Source organism: Arachis hypogaea, chromosome 11 (assembly GCF_003086295.3).
Source record: "Arachis hypogaea cultivar Tifrunner chromosome 11, arahy.Tifrunner.gnm2.J5K5, whole genome shotgun sequence".
Lineage (NCBI taxonomy): Eukaryota > Viridiplantae > Streptophyta > Magnoliopsida > Fabales > Fabaceae > Arachis > Arachis hypogaea.
In genome coordinates, this window is record NC_092046.1 from 13,725,892 (window position 1) to 13,740,845 (window position 14,954).

Consider the following 14,954-nt stretch of genomic DNA (forward strand, 5'->3'; position numbering starts at 1 on the left):
GAAATTTAAACCTGTAATTTTTATTGTGGTTGAAATTCACTGTTCTTTTCAACACTTGAAACTATTTTGGAAAAGACTTGGTTATCACCCTATTGGTATAGTGGAGGCGTCAGGACATAAGGGGAGTATCTGGTTCCTTTCTGCAATGCAGGGTGTTCACTGCAAATGGGTTGATGCTTTCGATCAGTGTGTTACAGTTGAGGTTCAGGTAAATAATGTGATTTAGAGGTGCAGTGGTATCTATGGTAGTCTGCAATTCAATACCAGAGTTCTGCTATGGGATTATCTTGTTACTCAGTCTTTGTCTTTCTGCGGGCCATGGATTGTTCTTGGTGATTTTAATGAAGTAATATTCTCTCATGAATCTAAGGGTTGCCTCTTCTCGAGTCACCATGCAGATCGGCTTGCTGCCTCTCTAGGGGATAGTGATCTGTTTGACTTAAAGACTATTGGAAGATGGTTTTCTTGGTATAAAAGGGTTAAAAATGGTGTTGAGGTGGCGAAAAAACTTGACCGGGTCTATATCAACAGTGGATGGTTATCTCTCTTTCCAGAGGCTTATGCAGAAATTTTAAATAGGCTTCAGTCTGATCATTGTCCTATCCTAGTGCGCTGTACAGGTCGTCCCCAACCGAAAAAGAATAGACCTTTTCGGTTTATTGCGGCTTGGATAACTCATCCGGGATACAGAGATATTGTGAACCAGTCATGGCAGGTTGGCTTTAGAGAGATGCATGGCAAGCTTTCAGAAGTGCAGAAGAACTCTTTGGAGTTTAATTGTAAAGTGTTCGGCAACATTTTTGTTAGGAAATGCGAATTGGAGAGACAGATTAATTCCCCTCAGAAGTGACTAGAAGTAATAGAAGATTTGTCTATGCGGCAAAAAGGACAACAGCTGATTGAGGAATTTAATAACACGCTTGTGCAGGAGGAACTTCTATGGTTTCAGAAATTCAGAGAGCAGTGGGTAAAATTCGAGGATAGAAATATCAAGTTCTTTCATGTCCAGACACTTGTGCAGAGAAAGCATAATAAGATTCATGATCTCTTTCTTCAAGATGGGGTATGGGAAACGGACCCGGATGTCCTTAGAAGGGAAGCTAAATCCTTTTATAAACACCTATTCTGCCAGTCGAATGATGTAGACTTAGGTTGTCTTGGTGATGTGCCGCTGCCTTCCTTGAATGATGAAGCCTGTTGTAGCCTCACAGCGCCAGTTACTCTGGAAGAAGTTAAGTCGGTTGTTTTCATTATGTATTCCTTTAAGGCGTCGAGCCCTGATGGGTTTCAGGATTTCTTCTTTAAAGAATACTGGGATATTGTTAGTTTTGATGTTTGGACTATGGTTCGTCATGCGTTCTCTGGTTTGGATATGGATCCAAGGATGATGGAAACTCTTGTGGTTCTTATTCCGAAGGTAGAAAACCCGGTTTCCATGAAGGATTTCCGACCTATTAGTCTCTGTAATGTAGTTTACAAAGTTATAACAAAGGTCCTGGTCAATAGACTTCGTCCCCATCATAAAGAGATTGTTGGGCCCCTTCAAGGAGGGTTTATCCCGGGGAGAGGAACCCCAGATAATATCATTGTAGCACAAGAGGTTCTCCATTTCATGAAGAAGACAAAGTCAAAGAAAGGGACCCTGGCCTTTAAGATTGATCTGGAGAAAGCGTACGATAAAGTATATTGGGGATTTCTAAAACAAACCCTTGTGAGTTTTGGCTTTTCTCCTCCGATAGTCAATCTGATTATGCATTGTATCACTGCTTTCTCACTGTCTATCCTCTAGAATGGGGATATATTAAATAGCTTCATTCCGAGCAGGGGTCTTAGGCAAGGAGATCCTATATCACCGTATCTATTTGTGTTGTGTATGGAGAGATTGTCATGTTCTATTAATTAGCAAGTTGATAGGGGCTCATGGAAGCCGGTTGCGGTTTCTAGAGGGGGTCCAAGAATTTCTCATTTGATGTTTGCCGATGATTTGCTTCTTTTCTGTAAAGCCAAAAAACACCAAGTTCAAACTGTAATGGTAGCTTTGGAAAATTTCTGCAGAGCCTCTGGGATGAAGGTTAATGTGGAGAAATCTAAAGCGCTATGCTCCAGGAATGTTTCAGCGACAAGAAAAGAGATTTTCATCGGAATGTCCTCCATCAGATTCGTCCAGAACTTGGACAAGTATTTAGGGGTGAACCTTAATCACTCTCGGGTGATACGCGCAACTTTCAACGATGTTCTGGACAAGGTTCGGGGAAGGCTAGCCAGCTGGAAAAGGAGATTGCTTAATAAGGTGGGCAGACTCTGTTTGCTTAACTCGGTAGTGACTGCGATTCCTACTTACCGCATGCAAGTATCTCTCTTCCCTAAAGGGGTAACTAATAAGATAAAATCCATGATGCGAAACTTTCTATGAAAGGGTCAAGCTGATGATAGAGGCCTGAATCTAGTTAACAGGAAAGTGTTGGTCACCCCTAAGAAGTTTGGAGGTCTGGGAATTAAAGATCCTTTTTGTGCTAATATTGCTCTTCTTGGAAAGCTAGTTTGGCAACTTTTTCACCATCCTGACAAGCTATGGGTTCAACTGTTGATGGAGAAATACCATTCTTCTAAGGATGATTGTTTCAGTCGGTCTCGAGAAAGGGGATCTTATGTTTGGAAGAGTATATGTCGAGCTTGGGATATCCTGAAGGAAGGTTTTATTTGGTGCATTGGGGATTTGGAACAGAACTTTTAGTTTTCTAAATGGAGAATAGAGGGGCGACTGTGTTAGGAGATGGATTATATTCACATTTCTGATTCGGATCTCAGGATCTTGGACCTTTGGTCATCTGGATAGTGGAACCTTGAGAATATCTATTCTCCTCTGAATCAGTCTCTGCAGAGCAACATTAACTCTTACAACCCGGATGTTCAAGCTGGTTCAAAGGTCGGTTGGTGTTGGACTAGTGCGGCTTCAAAGGTTTATGATGCTCGTAGTGGTTATTTGTGGCTCAGTAAGAAGATGTTTAGTTGGGAGGATAGGGGTAATTGGCTTTGGCTTTGGCGTTAACATATTCCGGAAAAGCACAAATTTTTGGCCTGGCTATGTCTTCGGGAGGCTCTTCTTACTGCTGCATTTCGTTTTAGGAGGGGCATTTCACACACGGATAGTTGTCCACGATGTTTCGCAGGTCAGGAATCGGTTTTACATTGTATTCGGGATTGTCCAAAAGCCCAACTAGTTTGGCAAGCTTTAGGGATCTCCGATCAACCAGTGGATTTAATGAGTTGGTTCTTACATAATAGCAAACAACGTCCCTTTAGATTCTTTTCTGGTCTCTAGTGGATTTGGCGTTCGAGGAATAACAAGATTTTTTATCCTCACGAGCATTGGACCACAGACAAGGTGATTAGTATGTCTTTGTCCTTGGAAAAGGAGCTCCGAAATATTTTTGAGTTGCAACGACTGTCTATCCCCTCCAACATTAGTGGCTCTTGGATTCCCCCCTCAGTGGGTACCTTTAAGATTAATTGTGATGCTAGCTATCCTGGCAATGGTGCTCGAGTTGGTTTTCCTTGTGTTAGCAGAGATTGGAAGGGAAGGTGGCAACGAGGCTGTCTGGGAACAATTGAGAGTCGTAGCATTTTGCAAGGAGAGTTGTTTGCTATTTGGAGAGGCTTTCTTTTAGCATGGGACTCGAGACAAAGAGACATTATATGTGAGACAGACTGTGTGGAGACTTTTACTATTGTCAATAATTTATAGGATTGCTCTGGGTTTATTGATCATTTGGTGTTAAAAATACGAGATATCATGTCTTGGAAATGGCGTGCTGATCTCCGGTTGATCTTGAGAGATGCAAATACAGTAGCAGATATCATGGCAAAGACTGCAATGAGGACCCTTTCTCCCCAAGTAGAGCTTCCGTTGCCTTGGAAGGAGTTTGAGAGTAGTATTCATTGAGACTGCCTTTCTTAAGCAGTTTCTTGTTTATTTTTTCTTTCTTAGTTGTTGTTTATTTTCTTTTAACTCACAAAAAAAAAAAAACAACATACAAATAACTCTACTTTTCCTTTTATTTTCTTTCCTCTTATTTTCTTTCATTTTATTTTTTTTCTATATCCAAACAAAGCCTAAAACTTCCTTTATTGCCTTCACCTGTGATGACATCATTTGCCATTGCCCAGGTCTATAATACTCTATGCTGGAGTTAAATCTTAATTTAACCCCTAAAATTTAGTCTAATTCTCAGAATGACCCCCATAATTTTGTTGGTCCCAATTAGAACTCCCAAATTTACAATCGTAGCTCCGGCTTGCCCCTACGATAATTTCTGTCACCGGAATGCTGATATGACGCAATTGCATGACACGGTGGACACTACTTAAACGACGGCGTATTGGTTTTGCGCCCAAACCCTTCGAAAAATGCGTCGTTTCAGTTTTTTGTGGGTTACAACTCTTTCTTTTCACTACGACGATCATAAGTTGCAAAACATTAAGAAAACCCTTACACTACGTGATTTTTGGATGCGAAACCAATGCGCTGTCATTTAAGTAGTGTCCACCAATCATACAATTGCGTCATATCAGCATTCCGGTGCAAGCCAGAGCCACGATTACAAATTTGAGGGTTTTAATTGGGGCCAATGAAATTATGGAGATCATTCTAAACATCGGACCAAATTTCAAGGCCAAATTGAGATTTAACTCCTCTATGCTGTGTCTGATTGCTTCTCTCGCTCCTCAAGTTTCTATCCCATTCTTCTTTTCACACCTTTACTATCCTACCACCATTTCCACACCTACATCACCCATCACAATGAACTTATCCATTACTTCGATTCTCTTCTTCAATGATCCCTTACTCTCCAACAAGCACACCAGATTCACTCCCAAATATTCCTTTCCGATGCACATCGTTCTCCCTTCTTGTCCTCCATACTCAAATTCTTATATTCACGCATTTTGGCTTGTTTCATATGCTTGAAAAGTTTTCAATTTGGTCCTTTTCGACAGGCTCCACAACCTTCTTCTATGAAATTCCATCATCAGAGCCAATGTCACTTATGGATATTATGAATTAGCAATTCAGCTTTATGTTGCCATGCAAAAGCTTGGATTTTTTCCTGATGGGTTTACTCTTCCTCTGGTAGTTCGAGGTTGTTCCAATGTTGATGCCACTGATCTCTGCAATATTGTTCATTATCATGTTTTGCAAATGGATTTTTGGAATCATCTTCATGTGGTGAGTGAACTTTTGAGCATGTATGGAAAGCATGTAAAAATGGAACATGCGTGCCACCTATTTGATAGAATTCTTGTCTCCAAGAACACCACGATTTTGGCCGATGCTTTGAGTTATGATCCTATTGGTGCTTCTGGGATCTCTAAGAGGAAGGAGTTGGAAGGTTTGTAGCCTAACTTTATCGGGAATGGATACTCTCAATTTTTTTTTTAAATTAAAGTGTGATCTCTCACCATTAATTTTATGAACAATGTTAGGGAACCAAAAGGGTATTAGCAAAAAACCAGCCAAATACCTTTGGGTGAATCTAAAATCTCTATGAGTTAATATATATGGATGTTTCTTCTGCTAAGTATCAGAATGTTTCTTTTTCATACTAAATGGATGTTTTTTTTTATATATTTTTCGAATTTTTTTGTATTGCAAATGTGAATGTCTCTATTTCTTTAAGAATTTCATATTTTTTTTAAATTTTATAGATATTTAATTATTTTTGCTAAAATATAACTGGATATTTCTTTTGTTAAGTATTAGGATGTCTTTTTTTCATATTAAATGAATTTTTTTTTATATTTCTGTAATTGTGTAATTTGCAGTCTCTTTAATCATCAAAAGAGCACCTAACACCCAGCAAGAGTGTCTTGACTAGCTAGAGGACCATGTGCTGAACAATCTTGATTGGGACTCCATCATGAAGGACCTTGGATTCCACGAAGACTCCAACCCACCCTTGTTCAAGACCACCTTCTCTAATGTCCCTGACTTCTCTCCTTCTTTCAACCCACACTCCGAATTCTCAGACATCCAAACTATGTCATACAACTACGCCAACGCCACTGCCACCCTTGACCACCTCCTCCACGACACCTCCAATAATTCTCCCGCCACCGGCTTCGATTTCATAGAGGAGCTCATCCTGCTGCCGATTGCTTCGACACCAACCACCTCCACGTCACTCATGTCATATTGGACCGACTCAATCAACGCCTCCGATCCCCTGCCGGTGCAAAGCCTCTCCAACACGCCGCCTTCTACTTCAAGAAGAGGAGTGGGTCGCGGTAGGGAGGCGGAGAGGGCCTGAAGGTGAGAAAGAGGTCTGTGTGTGTGATTGTTGGAAGTGGGTAGGTTAACATGAGAGAGAAGATGAAGGTTTTTATAGGTTTTAATTAGGTTTACTTAATCAATTTTAAATTTTTTAAATTTTGAATTTAAAAAATTTAAAATTAATTGTTAATATAAATTAATGTGGTTTTGTTTAGCTTTTGGTTGATAACCTCTTGGTTCCATATACTTTTCCTAATTTTATAAGCATGACTAAGAAAAAATGAAAGAGAGAACAACGAAAGGTTAGAGATTATACTTTACTCTTAATCTCTCAATTTTTTTTAACAATTGAGAGAATTCATTCCTATATCGTGGACCTCACTATTTACAAGCGATGCTAGATGTGAATTTTATGATGAAACCCTTGAGTTATCTAACTTGATGAGGACAACAGGGTTAAAATCATTGTTGAAGCCTTAGCTGAGGTATTATCCGTAAGGATGGCAAAAAAAAACTGCACCTGCAGATATCCGTGAGGATTACTCGTGACGGAAAAACTAACGGGGATCCGCAAAATCTTCATGAGAACGGGACCCATCCCGAGAATAAATGAGGATGTTAGCGAATATTAAGGTACCGACCCTACAGCGACACGTGAAATCCTTGCAAAAGAAAATTTACTTAGATCATTTTTAGTAGGAAACTCATATCAGTTTTTATTTATGGCCCACCTGTAAAAAAAAGTAACTCCACATAAGCTTTTACGTCATAAACAGTCAATAGGAACTCAAACAATCTCTCTCCTCTCCATTAGGAGGAATTAACTTTAGTCCCTGTTATGATCTCACTTAATTAATTAATTAAAATAATTAAGATTATATTAATTACTATTTCTTAATTTATGAATTCAAAAATAATTTACTATTAAAAAATATTAATATTAAAAAATTTATAATATAATTAGCATTTTTCAATTTGTAACAACTAATTTTGTAATGTGGTTAGCATTTTTAAATTTTATACACAAAAATAAATAATCTAACCAAAAGTTATTTTGAAATGTGTTAAAATTAAATTTATTTTTGTACGTAAACAAATTTAATTAATTATAATTTAATATAACAATATACATAATATTTAATAATAATTTAATATAATTATTTATATTAATTATAATTTAAATAGTTAATATAAATAATTAATTAATTAGAAATATAATTATTTAAATAATATTAATTATTATTTTATTATAATTATTTAATATTAATTATAATTTAATATAATTATTTATTTTAAAGTGGCAAGTTATCATTGGATATCAAGAGTCCTTTTGAGGAGGAACTCTTTTCTCTCGAATTATGTGAAGTGACTCATCTTCTCTCCTCTCCAACAGATGAAACTGCATTTTGTCAGAAAAAGTGGATTGAGAACTCACCCATCCGAGTTGTTCTTATATATATATATAAAAGTTGGGTAAGTAACTCTAATTTATTTTATTTTAATTTATATGTTAAAAATTTTATGTATATGCTATTATGTTAAATTTGTGTTTGAACTTTGAATTGTGATTGATTTTATATATTTGGTTGAATAGTATAAACTTTTATTATGGTTGTATTAATTTTTTTTTTAAAAAATATTAAAATTTAATATCTATGGATAGCCTATCCATGGATACATGCGCATATCCGCCTCCCTCACAAGGAAAAATAAATAGGAACCTGTGGCGGAGATGGGGCAGGGACGGGAGCATTTTACTAAATGGAGACTAGGACGGGGCGAAGTCCTTCCCCAATGGAAATCCATTGTCATTCTTAACTATGTGTGTGTTTTGATATGATTAATGTTGACAGGGCAATGAAATTGAAATCCATGACTATATGTTGTTAAAGGTGAATATTAAGATTATTTGTTTGTAAAGAATGCACTGATAGATGGAGCTTTTTATGATGGAAAAAGAATTTTCTGAACCTTGAAGGACTAAGTAATAAAAAAAATTAATAAAAAATATAAGACCGATTTACAAATAATAAAAAGTAATATGGGAGACAAATTTAAAAAAATTATATTTTGTTATTTATTTTATTTTCCAAGTTTCCTGAAAATCATGGTCTTCCAATATAGCAGGTATTTTTAATTTTTGCAATTATAAATTGATCTTCATAGATGATACTACTACTATTTTTAAATTTTTATTACACTCTTTACCGGTCTTACCAGATGTTCCACCAGCAATGGCTGATGACGTTAATCGCAGAAGTGAGATTTTGTTAAATCTTACGGTAGGAACACCATGAAAGATAGTTTCCAAAGAAGGAGGAAACACATATGGTGTGTGTGGTTAACAAGAAAGGTGAAGCATTTGCGATTGAAAAATTCTAAAAAAAAGTGCCATTTGAATGGCTACCGAAAAGAATAATCTAGTCGGTTAAAATAAATTCTCGGTATTGCCATGTAGAATCTCTCTTATCCCTTTCATTCACACCAAAAAAATAAAAAGAAAAAACAAAGAGTCCCCTATGGCATATTGACACTGGTATGATATGAAATACCCAGACATCGCAATTTCATTCTCACTTTCCTTTTTCTTTCTATGATTTCATAAAAGGAACTATCAAAGACCGAGCTTAACGTTCGGTGAAACACTGTGTGGTATGCATTCTGCTTATTGGAATCGTTGAAGCTTTGTTTTTCAGCTTAGCTGGTTGCTTCGATTTTCATGGCAACAAGAAAAGCAAGAAAAATCAGATTCCTAATTTTTTTGATGACATCCTTTGTCTCGCCAAGAATTTTCCATGTTTCATTTCTTCTCTTTTTCTTTGATTCGATTCGGTTTTATTCCTTTTGTCTTGGTTTGTTATGGAAATGTAATTTTTTTTTCTTTTCAGAAATGATTGGTTCATTCATTCTCCAGAACTTATACATATGAAAAGCTAGAAGATGAAATTGCAGAGGATATAGATAATGTCATTAGATAGTGGGTAGTAACCGAGGGTATGAATTTTTATGAGTTGTGTTAAGTAGGTTATGGGTGTGGCCCATATGGCAAAGACAAAAAAAAATCTCATCATCAATTTTTTCAAAAAAACGAAAAAATTAGTCATTAAAAATTTGGTCTAACTAAACCATATTATTGTACTGATTTGTAAATATATTTAATATTTGGTCAAAATTAGCATTACCAACAAGTTCAGTACGGTAGCCATCTCCACCATTCATATAGAATATTTTTACATGGTTCTTTAAGGACCAAATTATACTTTCTCCACTAAAGACATTCTCCTAATAGATTGTCATGGAATGCACGAACATCTTAGGGATGCTCATAAACTGTTTTTTGAGATGAAAGTCAAGAACCTAGTAAGATGGAATGTTTGATATCAACTTATGCTAAATTAGGATTGTGTCATGAGACCTACCCATTGTTTCCGCAGATGAAAAAATCATATAGTTATTCGCTAGTGAAGCCAAATGTCATAAGTTGGAGAGCTGTGATTTGTGGCTTTGCTTCTAAGAGCCATTGAGAAGTTATGTGTTAGGGTTTAGGATTTAAGATATAAAATTTACAGTTTATGATTTAGGGTTTATGTTTAAGGGTTTAAAATTTAGGGTTTAGTGATATGTATTTATTTTTTTAAAAATTAGTTTATAAATTTTAAATTAGTGAATATTAATTTAAAATTAACAAAAATTTAGTATAAATTAAATTATTTCAAAATAAATAGTCTAAAAAGTTTGATATTGTAATTTAAAAATACAATAAATTAGATTATTTTGAGTTAATTAAAGATCTCACAATTTTAATTCAAATGATATTGGTTTTGAATTTAGAATTTTTTAAGATTGATGTTAGTTTGCAATTTTTTAAGCTAAAATATAAGTCTAATAGTATTATTCATGTGAAATTATAAAATTTGAAATAAATAAAAATAGTTGAATGAATTTTAGAATTTAAAATTATTAGAAGATTAAAAATAAAAAATAAAAAAATTTAAATTTTTTAATATGAAATTATTGGTAAATAACGTTGTTGTGATGGAGTTTGTAATAGAACGTAATAACAAAAATATTATGTGACATGGTAAAGGTATTCTTTTTTTTGAATTTGGATATTCTAAATTTTGAATTTTTATTTTAGAGGGTAAAAGTGTGATCTCTCACTCTTAAATAGTTTCTCTCTCATATTTTCTCTTGATCCCATCTATGAAATAAATAGTAAGAGATCATACTTTACCCTCTAAAATAAAATTCAAAATTTAGAGAATTCAAATCCCTTCTTTTTTACTAGAGTCTAGACAAATGTGATAGTTCTCCTGAAAGCAGCAATCAATTATTATTATTATTATTATTATAGGGCTCAGATTAAACAGTAGTTATTTTACTATCATGCATTTATTTTTTGTAGATGACTCTATAATTTTTAGCAAAGCAAATTCATAGGCATGACAAAATATAATGTAGGTTTTGAATGACTACAACAGTATAAGTGGACAGGAGGTGAACCTGAATAAATCTACTATGTTTTTCAGTCGAAATACACCGCAATCAGAAAGAAAAATCTTTGCAACCATTCTTCAAGTCCTGAATGTTGGCGCTCAAGACAAATATCTGTGTTTACCAACAACAATCCAAAAATAAAAAAAAAAGCAACATTCGCTTATGTCAAAGATAAAGTTGCAAAAAAATTACAGCATCATCATTATTGTCGGTTAGTGGTCGTGAAATTCTAATTAAATCTGTGGGTACGGCTATCTCGATATACACTTTGGGGTACTTTAAACTTTTATAGATGAATTCAGAGAATAGTTATGCAATTTTGGTGGGGACAGAAACAAGAAGAAAAGAGACTTCACTGGATTAAGTGGGACACACTGTGTAGACCAAAAAATCAAGGAGGATTGGAGTTTAAGGACCTAAAAGCTTTTAATCTTGCTACGCTAGAAAAACAGGGATGGAAATTGATGACCAGACCGAATTTTCTAGTGACTAAAGTATTCAAAAGGTATTTTAGACACTTCATTTTTTAAAGTTGATGTTGGCTACAATCTGTCTGGGCTTGGAGAAATCTATTAGAAAGGCGAAAGGTTCTAGAAAAAGGGGTTTGCTGGCAGATTGAGAGCAAATCAACAGTGAAGATTTGGAAACATTGTTGGGTTGGAAGACAAACACCATTGATACAGAATCAATCAGAAGCTTAATCCAAGCTTAATTTGGGTTTCTCAACTTATCACTGAGGAAGGTAATTGGAATGAGTTAAACCCCAAATGGTCCTGAGATTGGCGTCGTGCACTAAAATCGTGCCTAAGATTCCAATTGCACCAATTACGTCCATGAGATTGAGAAAAGTGCACCATATTAGTCCCTGACTCTTTTTCATTAACGATGTAATGACATGGTTTGATGACGTGGACTGTAAGTGACACGTGTCACTCCATGATTTAGCCACGTGTAATGATATGATGATGTGGTGACTAGTGATACGTGACATACTGATGTGGATGGTTGTGCCACATATCACAATGTTATTTGGCGACGTGTCCGTTTGTGTCACGTGTCGCAACAGTATTCGTCCACGTGTCGTCTATTATGTCATCATTGTAGATGCACCAAATTAGTCCCCCACTTTGCATTAAGTGACCCATTTTTGCCTCTGAAATTGAATGTTGTGCACCAAACTAGTCCCTTCACCAATTTTTTCTCATTTTTTTTAATTTAAAATTTTCAATCTCTTGGATGCACTAATTTAATTTCTATTTTTTCATATATCATTTAAATACAAGTGCTTTCATAAAAAATTTTAAGATTTTAATTTTAATTATATAATTTTTTAATAATTTAACATTGATACATTTTGTAATATATAAGTATGTTATTATAAAAAAATAATTATATGATTGATTAGACACATTTTTTTCATAAAAAAACATGTGTTTTTAACAAGAAATCAATAATTAAAATAAATATCTTTTTTTGTTATTATGAAATACACACTTTCGTTATGTGTAAATGAGCTAGATGGAAGGCACTTCAAGCACCCTCACTACCATCTCCGACCTCTGTAGTCTACACGAAACAGGTCGACGATGGTAATGAGGGAAGTTTGAAATGCCTTCACGTCAACTCCAAAACAGCGGTTAGGGGTATCCGCAAGAGAAAAAAATATTTTATAAAAGCACTAAAAGAGGTCGGAGATGGTAGTGAAGGTGCTTGAAATGCCTTCACGGCTTCACGTCAACTTCAAATCGGCAGTTAGGGTATTCACAAGAGAAAAAATATTTTATAAAAGTACTTTTATTTGATTAACATGTGAAAAAATAAAATTAAAATTAATGCATTAAAAAATATTGAGAATTTTGAATTTATAGAAAAAAAATGAGAAAAAACTGGTGAAAGGACTAGTTTAGTGCACGACATTTAATTTCAAGGACTAAAATGAGTCACTTAATGCAAAGTGAGGGACTAATTTGGTGCATCTATAATGATGACATAATGGACGACACGTGGACGAATACTGTTGCGACACATGGCACAAACGGACACATAGCCAAATAACATTGTGACATGTGGCACAACCATCCACATCAGCATGCCACGTGTCACTGGTCACCACATCATCATATCATTACACATGGCCAAATCATGGAGTGGCACGTGTCACTTATAGTCCACATAATCAAGCCATGTCATCACGTCGTTAATGGAAAATGGGTTAGGGATTAATATGGTGCACTTTTGTCAATCTGAGGAACCTAATTAGTGCAATTGGAATCTCAGGGACGATTTTGGTGCACGACGCCAATCTCAGCAACTTCATACCAGAAATTACACAAGAGATACTTCAAGTAAGCATTAAAGAAGTAGATAAATTGATTTGGTACAAAGAAAAAGGGGGTTCTTACTCTGTACAGTTAGGATATAAGGTATGCTTCAAGTTTTTTCACCCGGCACTCGAAAGTCTTCCACCATTTTTTGGAGACAAAAATCTATGGAATTCGATTTGGGATCTTGACTATCCGGCCAAAGTTAAGCTCTTTGCATGGAAAGCTCTCCACAATGGCTTTTCGGTTAGGCACTGATTGCTCGTCCGCATTCAAGCTATCCCTGTGATACATCCAAGATGTGAAATGTAGGACGAAACTTTGACCCATTGCTTACTTACTTGCAATCACTTACGGCAAGTGTGGAATCACATGGGGCTCTTGTTTGGTAGTCCAAATGGAGTTGATGGGGATAGTAGTTTTTGTAATTGGTGGAGAAAGATGCAGTAAAAAATAAAGCAAGAGAGTTCTAATAAAAAGCATCGAAGTCTTTCTAAGATAGTGCTCTGGAGGATTTGGATATCTAAGAACAAATGATTTTTTGATGGCAAGAGAATTACACTAGATAATATTTGAAAAGAGGCACAAAACATGTACGAAGAATATCACCTTAAGACAACTATTTGTTAGAATATTTTTTTTCTATTTTCTTTTAGGTTATTCTCTTATTATTTTCTTGGGTTAATTCTCACCTTATCTTTGCTAGAGTCCTCAGATAGATCAATATTGCTCTATTGCAATTTTTATTAATAAAATTTCATATCTTGAAAAAAAATTCTAATGCATCTACTAACAAAAAAAGTCCACGGCAACAAAAAGATTAATCCAATTCTTATAAAGGATTAAACCATCAAATTAAGGCAACGTAGCATTGATGAAGCTGAACTATGAAAATCCTTTATGGCCTTGAGATGGCGTGGCAGATGGGGATGCCTCGTGTAATAGTTGAAACAGATTCAGAGATCTCCTTCAAAAGCATATCCAAGTCCAGACTTTTCTGCAAATGTCACAATGCTTTAATTAGAAATATAGAGAGAATGAAACTGAAGCCTTGGCAAATTGAATTCAAACACATATATAGAGAAGTTAACTCATGTGCAGATTGGTTAGCTAAATAAAATCTTGATTGTGAGCAAGGATTCCAATTTGTTGATGTGCCGCGTAGGGGGTGGAAACAGACCAGGTTAGGCCAGGTTTTGCTTTTAATAGGTCTAGTCTGTCCTGTAATTAATTGGCTTAAGTCTGACTTGTAACTTACTATAAACTATTTATAAAGTTCTAGGCCTATTCTGTTATTTAGTTTATTCTAATATGAAATCTGGTAAAAGGCTTAATAATTTTTTTTACAAAAATAAAAATTTTATTTAAAAAAAATCATTTTTTAATAAAAATATTTATATATAATATATTATATTTAATATTTATAAAAATTTTTAATTTTTTAAAGTATTTAAAGTATAAAAAATATTTATAATTTTGTTAATAATAAAAAATTATTTATATATTTAATTATTTTTAATAAGTCTAAACAAGTTTTATAGATCAATAAAATTAATTAATGAGTCTGAATTTGACTTATTAACATATTAAAATTTTTAAAAAAGTCTAGATATGTGCCTATTTTATAACAAATCAAACCAAATCAAATACAAATTAGACTCCAAATATGACAAACTATCGGACCTTTTTCCACCCTTAAATTGCCTTTTGGAAGACTTGTTCCCAAACTGAATCATGACGCCAAAAGGGTTCAAATGCCCCGCTCCGTACTTGTTTAATTGAACCGTGTTTTTTGTGTTTTTTTCTTTTGGGCTTATTCCCCTATTTTTTTACCATAAAAATAAAAGAAAAACTCTCAAATTAAT

General features: G+C 34.7%; 1 long non-coding RNA gene across 1 annotated transcript; it reads left to right on the forward strand.

Annotated features, from left to right (window-relative positions):
- The first annotated feature begins 7,584 nt into the window (after positions 1-7,584).
- Positions 7,585-8,241, forward strand: LOC140176493 (uncharacterized). Its single transcript, XR_011868098.1, has 2 exons — positions 7,585-7,744; positions 7,935-8,241. It is a non-coding gene; the product is annotated as an uncharacterized lncRNA (long non-coding RNA).
- The last annotated feature ends 6,713 nt before the right edge of the window (positions 8,242-14,954 follow it).